We start from the raw sequence: 12303 nt of genomic DNA on the forward strand, positions 1-12303 counted from the left end.
AAAATCCCGGGTACATGAGGCAGAGCACTCTCTCTGGTCTTTCAAGAGGAATCTTGTTGACCAATGGGAGGAGGTGCAAGATATACCCAGGGATTACTTCAGCGCCACATTCAAACTAAAGGGTGGGAAGCCACATAACTATGGGCTAGGCTTATAAATGCCCTTGGGCAGATAGCCTAGTATGAACCTATGAACCTATGAACCTATGAACCTATGAGTGTCCGACTGGACGTGGGTCCATTTTCAGCGGATGCCCGGGGAGAAAAGCTCCACAGTAAAATAGACAGTAGTTACATTGGATTACATAGCGATTAACAATTTAACATAGAAATTACTTACAACATATTTACAGATGAAGAACATAGTACATCAGTAGACAACTAGAATATCTGTGAAGTACATAACAGGCATTAACAAATGTAACAATGAGAAGTTCCTGCTGTATAACAAGTACTAGGCTTATGAGCATCTGAGCTTGCTATCATCAAGGTAGTTAGTGGAGGTGAGAGAAAGGTAGTAGTTGGATGGGGTGGATGATATTAGAGTGAGAGTTGCAAGGGCATAGCCAGCATGTTTTTAGGTGCGCTTTTAATAAAGTTTTGAAGTTGGTGCATGATGGTACGGAGGTAATTGTGGGTGGGAGTGAGTTCCATAATTTGGCTATGGCGCAAGAGAATAGTGCTTCACCAGCAGAGTTATTGGCTTTAGTGATTTGCAAGTGATTTTTGTTGCTGGATCTTAGTGGTCTGGTGGTGCGATAGGGTTGGAGTAGATTCTGGAGGGATGGGACATTTAGTGGATGGTTTACTAGTTTGTGGGCGAGTGAGAGTTGATACCACTGAAGGAGGTGAGGGAGTTCAAGCCAGCCCAGTTCAGCAAGTGAGAGACAGTGGTGACTATGGTAGGATGCCCCTGTGGCGAATTTGGCGATTTTGTTGTAGCAGGTCTCTAGCTTGTTTACATCACATTGCCTTAGGTTGGTATATACTGGAGAGGCATAAAGTAGGGTGGAGATAAGGTGGGAATTTGCTACTGAAATCTTTGCTGCTTTGGTGAGAAATTTTTTATTTCTGTATAATGCTCCTAGTTTTTTGTGGACTTTTTTTATGGTCATGGATATGTGAATGTCAAATTTTAGTTTATTGTCTATTTCCACTCCTAGCAATTTGGTGTGTTCAGTTGGGTATATAGTGGTGTTGTCTTTTGCTGTGATGTTAAAGTGAGAGTTGTTTTGAGTATGTTTGGTGGGTTGGAAGATGAGTAGTTTAGTTTTGTTTGGGTTGAGTATTAATTGGGCATCGGATAACCATGTTTCAACAGAGGAAAAGGCTTCCTGTGTGACTTTTTGCAGTTTGGGTAGGGACTGGGCTGAGCAGATGATGGTTGAGTCATCTGCGTATTGGATGAGTGGGCCATGTTTGGTGGCAGAGGCTAGATTATTGGTGTAAACTGAGAAAAGTAGGGGTCCAAGGACAGATCCTTGGGGAACCCCTATGGAGACAGGTAGTTGGGGAGATATGTCATTCTGCCATACAACGGATTGTTGGCGGTCAGACAGGTAACTCTGAAACCAGTTGGTGACTGATTGTGAGAAGGATAGGTTATTGAGGACAGAGATAAGTTGTTTGTGTGGGACCATGTCAAATGCTTTAGATAGGTCTAGGAAAGTAGCAGAGGAGAGATAGCCATTGTTTTTATGCTGAAGGATAGTGTTAGTAAAGGAGAGTAAGGCAGTGGTGGTGCTATGGTTTGGTCGGAAACCATGCTGAGTACTGGAAAGGAGGTTGTTAGTAAAGAGGTAGTGTGAGACCTGAGAGTGTATGCATCTCTCTAGTATTTTGGAGAGTGGAGAGAGAATAGCTATGGGGCGGTAATTGGTTAGTTCTGCAGAGGGTCCGCCTTTGTGGAGGGGAATTATATGTGAGACTTTCCACAATGTGGGAACGTAACTTTCTGACAGAGATCGGTTAATCAAGATGGATACTGGGTAGACCAGAGCATCAGCTGCGATTTGTAGGTATTCACTTGGGAGGTTGTCTGCTGCTAATTTGGTGGGTTTAAGTTTAGTTAAGAGTTTTTTTTATGCTGGAGGTAGGTACAGGAGAAAAAGAGAAGGCAGTGGGGAGATTACTAGTTGAAGGTGTGGGTTGGAGGGAGGGGGTTGTGTTGTTTAGCTAGTGATAGTATGGTTTGGGTGAAGTGTGTGTTGAATGAGGTAGCAATATTATCTGAGGAGTGAGTGATGTTAGGAGGAGGGGTACTGACTTTACCTGGGTGGAGGATGGAGTTTATGGAGGACCAGAATTGTTTGGGGCTGTGTTGTGAGGAGTCTAGGGCAGACTGGTAGTATTGGAATTTGTCCTGTTTTATTAGCTTTTTGACTCTATTGCGTAGTTCTAGGAATGTTTGTCTAGCTGCAGGGGTTTTGGTTTTGCGCCAGTGCTCCCAGGCTTTATCCCTGTTTTTCATTTCTGACTTAGTGGTTTTCTGTAGCCATGGGGAGGGTTGTGCTTTGGTTCTGGAAAATCTTATTCTATTATATATTATTATTATCTTTAACATTGTTTCCTCACATCTCTCTCTTTGCGGGAATACAAACTTTTCTATAACTTCCCAATGATAACTCCAGTACTATACTTGTCAAATGTTTCCTTGGCATCCAAGCATACCAGAAGTAGGCTTCCTTTAGCCATCCTCTTGAATCATCAAACTTTAGTTTATCTTTTCAAAAGTTCAACTCCCTTCTACAAACTTGCACTGATCCAAACCTATTACTTTTGTGCTATAATTTTATAAAATCTTTGTAGTTGTGATTCAAAATTATATTCACCTATATAACTCTGGGACTACTGAATCTTTACCTTTCTCTGATATTATGATTATCGCTGCCCGTTTCTATGTCCTGGGGACTTATCCTCACCTTAAGATTTCATTGAATGTGGTCTGCCACACCTTCACTAGTTACTGGTCTCACTCTTTCCAAACCTCAATTGACAGCCCATGCTCTCCTGGAGTCTTTCCCCACAGCCTGTTTCTTAATATGTTCTTTTACCTTAAGGTTGCCACCCATCTCGTTGTCAGCGGGACACTCACAGGTTGAAGCCTCTCATCCCGCTTCCCACAGTCACCAAGCGTGGGACTTTAAAAGTCCCGTTTTTCCCCTTTGCGCTTCGCGATCACAATTCAAATCAATTGCCGTGGAAAAAACGAAAATACTTCCAGCTTTTCCACGGCAATGCGGCTACGTCACCACCCAGACCTGCAGTTAGTGGGATTCTCTGCTAGGTCCAGGTGGTAATGCAGCACAGTAATTGGCTGCAGGCATTGGAGGGGGCGGGAACTTGTTCTGAAGAGCCCCATAAAGGTCACAGCTGTAGAGCACTAAGCTCTATAGCAGCTGCAAAAGATCTGATTTCTATCTCCAGCCAGCCAGGATTGAAGCAAGCCAGCCAGCCAGCCAGCCAGCCAGGATTGAAGCCAGCCAGCCAGGATTGAAGCCAGCCAGCCAGCCAGCCAGGAAGGAAAGAAAGAAGCCAGCAAGGGAGCCTGCCAGCCAGCCCAGCCAGCCAGGAAAGAAGCAGCAAGGGAGCCTGCCAGCCAGCCCAGCCAGCCAGGAAAGAAGCAGCAAGGGAGCCTGCCTGCCAGCCCAGCCAGCCAGGAAAGAAGCAGCAAGGGAGCCTGCCTGCCAGCCCAGCCAGCCAGGAAAGAAGCCAGCAAGGGAGCCTGCCAGCCAGCCAGGAAAGGAGCCAGCCAGCCGAGCCACTGCTTGAACAACCAACTAGCCATTTCAGCAGGAAGGAAGCAAGCTAGCCCAGCAATAACTGTGAGTGGTAAGTAGATAATTGCATTTTGTGGCTTTAGTTATTTAAAATGGGAATAGTGTGCTTTATTTAAGTTTTTAATGTTTAGAGGTAGATGGGGATGTAGTATGCAGCATTTAAATCTGTGCAGTGGTTATTTTGAGACTTTTGAGTACTAGTTTAAAATGGGAATATATTGTGGTTTAATTTTTTTAATGTTTAGAGGTAGATGGTGGGTGCAGTATGCAGTATTTAAATCTGTGCAGTGGTTATTTTGATATTTTTGAGTAGTAGTTTTTAAAGATATAAAACCTGAATGTATATGTAATTGTTATTATTCTTGGGGGTATGATTTGGAAGCATTACTTTTAAAAGGCTGAACTGTGTATAGAAGTTGTTTGTTTCTGTTGGGGGGGCAGTGAAATATAAATTTAGTGTGACGCATTTCTATTGGTGTAGCTTTTTCTGGGTATTGTCTGTTTGCAGATAGGAAATGTTCGAGCATAGTTTGCACTTAGGAAGTGGCTGAAGCTTTTCAAAGAAGGGCCTGAACTGACTACACTCTATCCGGTAATTGCTAGGGTTTTATCTATACCACCCTCAAACGCATTTGCAGAAAGAGTTTTTTCATTGGTGAAAGGTAAATGGACAGATGTGCAAAACCGATGTAGTGTGGACTTGTTAAAAGCTGAACTAATGATGAGTGCAAATTACTGGATGAAATGTTGTGACTTTTACTCAAATATTGATTCAAATCGGGCCCTTCTTCAAGCCATAAAATCAAATTCAAAATACACTTTTAAAAAAAGTGATTTATTGTACTAGTGTGCAGTATAAAGTACTAGGGTGCAGTTCATAATTTTGTGTTTTTCTTTGTTTAGCATTAATTTGCTAGGGTGCATATGTAGTACTAGGGTATGTAGTTTTGTGTTCTTTGCTTTAGCTTTAATTGACAAAAAGTCTTAATTTTATACTTGGCTTGTATGTGGTATGTAGATTTTTTTAAGTTTTCTTTCTGAATAGCAATGGTTGGTTTATGAATTTTACTTTTTAAATAAACAAGTGTCTGTTTAATGAGTAGTGTGTTTTTAATTCCTTTAAAGTTTATTTATTGTTACAACTGATTAGTGTGTGTGCAGTAATAGTTCACTTCATTTAAATGGTTTGAGTTTTCAGTATGCTGTAATGTCACAATGTTGCATCCATAACTAATACTGCATCTCCTTTAACAACTCTGGTGATGTCGTGGTGGGGGTGTGGCCAGTGTCATGTTGGCCACACCTCTATCCTGTTGACCACACCCCCATGCCCCACTTTGCCCTTGTTAAAAGGTGGCAACCCTGTTTTACCTTGTTCAAGGTTATTGAGACTATCAGACTCTGAGCTTCCTCGCCAACAGTTTGGGAAGCTCCACTCCTTCCATATAATATATAATTTGACTTAACCTTCTTCATTTCCACATATAAGCCGACACAGAAATCTCTTTTCAAAATATTTACTAGGTCCTTTTCTATATAGCTTGTCTTGATATACCTAATTTTCCCAATCCCTCTTTTCACCTTGCTAAGTTTCACTGTTAACTCTTTTTGTGACTGAGAGGTGTTCTTAAAATGTCTAAGAGCAGCCTTTTTTACTTCGTTGACTCTCTCTCTCTCTCTATCTCTGTTTCCTGATCCTTAATAAATAACTGAGAAGCACCAATGCTTTTCTCTGTATGAGCTGAAACAGAAATGGGACATAGTCTGTAAGTCATATTAGATGTGTTTCAAAAGACTTCACTAGATAACTACTCTGCAAAATGTACCCTCTATCTGCTTGCCCAGTTATTATGCCTGTGCGAATAATATGTGTTCCCTGCACCTATTTAATATGCCTGCTCTCAGTGGAGTAGCTAGGAAGGGGTGAAGGGGGCAGCTGTCCCAGGTGCAAAATGTTAGGTGGTGCAACAGGAGGATAGCAATTTGTCTGAACTGAACTGCTTTAGCAGTCCATGTGTAGCACAAACTATAGCAACTGCTTGCTACAAATGCAGTAAGCAGTGTGCTACAGTTTAAATAAAAAAGAGATTTTTTTTCAAAAAGTCCAGTTCCAGAACTTCAGAAGAACTGAAACTATTTATCATTTGATTTGTTGTCTGTAGCAGTTGCTACAACTGAAAAAGGAAATAACTTTTCCCTAAACTTCACATCAGAAAGTACAGTTGCATAAGTCTAACTTACCTGTAACAGTAGCTGTTTGTAGAACATACTGCCTTACTGGTATTCAGGTAGCAGTGCCCTGATACCCTCCTCTGGCAGTGTACTAAAGTTCAGAGTCCCTCCACTGCCAGTATGTGGGTGTCATGGACCAATCACCTGTCAATACAGGGTCTGCTCTACAGACCCACAGATGGGACTCTTTCAGTTTTCTAGGGTCCATCATGAAGAGAAGATGAAACACAAGCTTTGTGAACACCTATTGTTCTGAAACCAAATACCACATATAAATAGACACACACACACACACACACACACACACACACACACACACACACACACACACACACACACACACACACACAAACACACACACATAAAACAGTAAAGGCTGTGGAGCAGCACTCAGCAGCAACCCAACACCAAACTATGTACATCCAGGAAAGGGAGTTGCTGGAGGATACTGCCAGCAAGGCAATGTGCTCTATAAACATCTTCTGTTGCAGAGAAGTAGGAATTATGCAACTGTACTATGTTCAACAAACACTCTGCTTTACTGGGTTTCAGGTAGAGACCTAAAGCTTACCCAATCTGGGAGGAGGAAGGATAAGAGTCTAGGAGCACCTGGAGAATGGTCCTAGTGAAATCAGATATAGATCTAGAAAAGACATCCAGCTTTTAATACTTCATAAAGGTATGTACAGAGGACTAAGCTGCTGCCTCTAGAATACTTCTAGAGTCCACTCCTTTCCCATACGTTGCTAAAGAGGAAAAGTCCCCGATGGAATGTGTCTTTAACTTGCTTGTATTCACCTTGATATGGTGGTTGTAACAAAACAATATAGTAGAGGGCAATGAATGTGTAATGTTTTGTTTAGAGACATCGTGACCATTCTTTTCTCCTTTGTAGAAATAACTTAAAAAACCTCTTCCATTTGTAAACATAATATTTTCTAATAGCAGGTTTTCTGGCCTCCTTTAACACCTGCTGCACATCCCCATGAAACATGTACATAAACAGAGTCAAGACTGAATCATTCAGGCTGTCAGGTGCAGTTGCTTCATTAGAGTATACAAATCGCCCCTGAGACTGTAGGAGTAAATCCAGAGTGTTGGAAGTATCTGGTAATTGCCACTTGCCAATACTATTAGAATGGATAACCAAGATTTCTTGGGGCAAATGGGGGGGGTCACCATAATGATGTTTTACATTTCTTTCTGAATCATCAGAAGTACCTTGTGAATTAGTGGAAAGGATGGAAATACATACAGGAACATTCCCTTTTAAAAGAATGAGAATGCCTCTGAACTCCAGTCATGGCTGCAAGGATGTTTGGAACAGAATTTCTCCAGCTGTGTTTTAAAAGGAAGCAAACAGATCTATTTGAGGTATTACCCACATCTGGAGTAGATCCTGGAGTACCAATGCCTTGAGCTGCCACTCATGCAGCACTGCGCAGGTTCTGCTTAGTTTGTCTACCACAACGTTTTGCTATGATGGATGTTTGATGCCTGAAGAGTTAAAAAATGCTGTAAAGCCAGCTCCTAGGCCTTCACTGCTAGCTGACACAGAGAGTAAGATGTTGTATTCCCTTGCTTGTTGAGGTACCACATCACTGTGGTGTTGTTCATAACCAAAAGAAGAGGACCCAGATTCTGTAGTTGGTGAAGGACATTCAAGGTGTGGATCACTACCAACATTTCTTTGATATCAATGTGCTTCCATGCATCCTTCTTGGGCCTCCAAGTGGCCTGCACTTGCACTCCCATTGACTGATACATTTCTTTGGACAGATTGCTCCAGAACAGGCTGGACAAAGGGAAGTCCATGATTGATACTGGATACAGTATCATTTGCATTTGCAACTACTTAATGGGGGGGTTGGTATAATGGTTAATGTGTCTGCTTTGCAAACACAAGGTACAGGGTTTGATTCTCACCTTTGGGGAAGTTGTCTGGGCTTAAAACAGTCCGCAAAGGCAGCTAGCCTAAGTCTTACCCATGAACCTATCAGCCTATGCTCAACCATGCTCTCTACCACTGTAACTCTCATTTGATGAAGTCCAGCAATGGCAACTGGCCTTCCAGGGACTGTAAGTCCTGGGTCCAACAATTTTGTACATACCCATTGAATTTCTTTCATGTAGAGATGGGCCAGTAGTATCATGATTATCATGGATACCATCAGTTCTAGAATTTTTATTAAGTATCTTGCCGAGGCGACGTACCTCCTGGAGAAGTCTTAAAATCTCATTTTGTAGCACAAGGCATTGTCTTTGGCAAGAAAGACCATTCCTTTGTTAGTATTGATTAAACACCCTAGGAAAACAAGGCTTTGTGAGGGTGACAAGCATGACTTCTGAAGGTCTAACTTGAACCCTAGTTGGGAGAGTAAGGATGATATCTTATCTAGTGATTCCAGACACCTGGATACAGAATCAGCAAGTCTTCCAGGTAAGGAAAAAATGAATGCCAAGAGTCCAGCAGTGAACAACTACCATAGCAAGGTATTTCATAAACACTCAAGGTGCAGCTGACAGTCCAAAGGGCAGTGCTGAGAACTGATAGTACAAACCAGACACAACAAATCTCAGATATCTCTTAAAGCAATGAGCAATGGGGATATGATGATATGCATTCTTCAAGTCCAGAGTCACCATAAAGCACACTGGCCCAGCAAAAGAAAAAGCACTATCTGCAAGATGGGCATCTTCAACTTGTGGATCTTGATGAAAATATTCAGAAATGATAGGACCAACAGCAGTCTCCATAATCACTATTTTTTTGGGGACCAGTAAAATTCTGGAGTAGAAATTGTGCATCCTGTCTGAAGGAGGGACTGGATCTATGACCCTTGACTCCAGCTTGTGTGAGAGAATAATGAAGTTTGTTCCAGCAGGTGATGGGAACCCCTCTGAATAGAGGTGGATATTCCTTCCACTGCCACCTGTAACCTCTGCCCACAATGTTGCGCACCCATTTTTCAGAAACCATTGAGGGCCAAGCCATCTTGTTTGAGAGCCAACTTTCAAGATGGGCACCTGGATGGGAACCTAGGCATGATGCCGCCAAGTGTTTTCATAGTCATAGGTTGGAATGGGGGTTATCCTTTCTGGGAAAGGAACTCCCGTTGTTAGGTTTAGAGGAATTCTCATCCTGCCATTTCTTTTTGGTGCCTTGGTCTTTGTTTAGCTGGGACTTCTGTTTATTGGGCTGCCAAAAATCATCCTGCTTACTGGGGCGAAACACCTCTTGCATCTAATGAAAAAATAATCCTAGGTGACATTAATTTCAATTGGCAGATTATCTCCACAAAATATCCATCAATTAGCCTAAACCTATTTGAATCGACTCATCTCACCCCCCCCCCATATTTTAGAACTAGACCAAAAACAGAGGCTCACTTCTTGACTGCATATTTGTGCCTGATTCCACTGTATGTCTCCAGTGACACCCTCTCTGATTCCCTTAATGATCACCTCCCTGTATATGCAAACAGACTATGTTCCCACCATATCAAATGACACTTACTTAGAACTTCCTGTAACCTTACTCATTTTAGCCCTGATACATTTAACAGAATTCTAAGCTCCTTTAACTGATCTATCCTGAAAAATATTCTATTTGACAAAGCTGTGCACAAATTTAACTCATGTTTCCTGAAAACCCTCAACACTCTAGCTCTAACTAGAACAAAAAGAATAGAGAATAAACATACTCCCTGGTTATCCACTCAAAACATAAGCCTAATGTATGAATGAGATAGGTCTTAGAAAGAATGATTAAAATACATACCTCCCCAAAACCAACAGCACTTAAAATAACTGCAAAATCCTACTAAAAGACAGATTATCTACTTCAGTAACCCCCTTACCAAATCATTCTTCCAAAGCTACAAAATTCTGGTCTTCTATTAATAATATACTCCATCCTGGAACATCCACTACTCAATCCTGCCCCGAATAACATTCTCTGAAATACCTGCTCAGTTGAACACACATTTTATAGAAAGTGTTAAGGCCCTTACTAAAAATTTTCCTGCCAACAATCCTGACATGCCCTCTTCTCTGACAGCAAACACCCCCTATTTTACCCTAAAACCCATCCCAAAGTCCTACATCAAATTGCTACTTCTTAAGCTGAAACCCTGTTCTCCTTCAATAGATAATTTCCCAGCAGAATACTTCCAACTGGTTATAAGTTCCATAGCCTATCCTGTGTCTTTTCTAATTAACAGATATATCAAGGAATCATACATTTCTCCTCTATGGAAAAAATTCTTCATCACCCCCCACTTCATAAAGGAGGAACCTCATCTATTATAACCAATTTCATACCTATTGCCATATTATCCCCTTCATCAAAAATTCTGCAGAAGTGCATTCACTGGCAACTTCTACAACATATTCTTCAGGCAAAGCTCCTGACTCCCACACAGCATGGTTTGAGACCAGCCCATAGCACTACCACAGCCGTATTAATTTTCACAGATACTAGTAACAAAGCCAGAGACAAAGGTAAACTTGTTTCCTCTGTATTCTTTGATATCTCTAAAGCTTTTGATCTAGTCTCTCACCAAAAACTCATCTACCAACTGTCCTCTCTTAGGCTATCACAACCCACGCTACTATGGTTTAACAACTACTTAACTGATAGATACCAGCCTGTTAAATGGCTCTCCACTTTGCGTTTATATTACGCTGTTGAAAACTCAAACTGTCGACAGCGTAATAATCGACACGAAAATGTTGAAACACCCAAACATCAAACACACACAAAAAAGAAAAAACACCCAAAGACAACACAAATTGCTCTATGCAGGGGACAAGCCCCCCTGCACCCCCCCCCCGCTACTTAAATATACCAACTCCGAGATTGCACTACATTGCAGTAAATGGAAATCTCCCCTTACGGAGATTTCTGTTTACACACGTAATGACTTTCACTTTCGACATTTTGGTGCCGACAGTATCAATTTCGATATTGTCGGCCTTCGACAGGGTGAAGTAGACCCTCCACTTTTTCTTCCTTCCTTCCTGTCAATACTTTTGTGCCACAGGGCTCCATTCTCGGCCCTCTACTCTTTAATTTATTCACTAACAATTTATATAAATCTTCTCAGCAAGCTTCACTCATACAATACGCTGATGATTCTACCCTAATTTGCATTTCTGACAACCTAATACATCTTCAGAGAATTACTCAAGAAGCTAAACATTTTCTACAGTATAGTCATCTGCTACTAAATCCCCCCAAAAATGAAGTTACTTCTCATTTTTCCAAAATCCCATTTCCATGAAAAAAACAACTTTAAAATTTCATCCTTAAATAATACAATGATTGAAGTTACCCCGCATACAAAAATTACTTGGCATGACAGTTGACGGCAATCTTAAATTCGATTTATATATCCACAGCAGCATCAAGAAAACCCATCAAAAACTTGGCACCCTGCACAGAGTAAAGAAATTCCTTATAGACTATGCCAAGGTAACTTTAGCTACCATGTACATCTTATCCTCTCTCCTAAATGGAGCCACTATCACAACCAACCTATAAGCCTCACTTAGTTTTTAGTTTAGTACTTGAACAGTACTAAAACAAAGTTGCCAGATTCACTTGCAACAAACCTTACCAGACTCACAGATTCACTTGCAACAAACCTTACCAGACTCACCACAGTTATCACTAAAAACACTTAAATGTCTTGAGCTTCCTCAATGCCTATCTTATCTTATGCTCACTGTGACAAAGGGAGATACTGCCAGCACAGCTATCTGGAATTTTGTAAATAATTACATGCCATTTGTGAATATCAACATGATCTATATAAGATGCTTGTGTTACAAATGTATTATAAATGCATGTCATGTGTATATCAAACTGCTGGTACAGAAGTGTGTGTTAAAAAGGTTTTCACAAAGTACTTGAAATATATCCAGAGTGTACCCTAGTATAAAAGAACAGAAATGCACATGCACTATTGAAACTGTTTAGATGTATGTATTTTAACAAAACACGGTATTGCAGCAGGAAGCATGGCACACATAAAATGTCCACTTCCTGCTGCAATACTGTGTTTTGTTTTACTTGGAATTTTATTCATTGCTGGCTGGTTTACTTGTTGGGTGATTGTATACATTACAGGTATGTATTTTAACAGTTGAACTGAGATACAGGAGGTTAACCTCAGTCTAGTAAATTTCAGAAAAATAGCTGAAATTAAATTACTTTATAGGCTAGGCCAGAGACACAGAGTCTGTGCTGAAAGGCTTTTTGGATTGTCTTGGAAGTGTTTTATTATTTT

Source organism: Protopterus annectens, chromosome 4.part0 (assembly GCF_019279795.1).
Source record: "Protopterus annectens isolate FY-2018-M chromosome 4.part0, PAN1.0, whole genome shotgun sequence".
Classification (NCBI taxonomy): Eukaryota; Metazoa; Chordata; order Ceratodontiformes; family Protopteridae; genus Protopterus; species Protopterus annectens.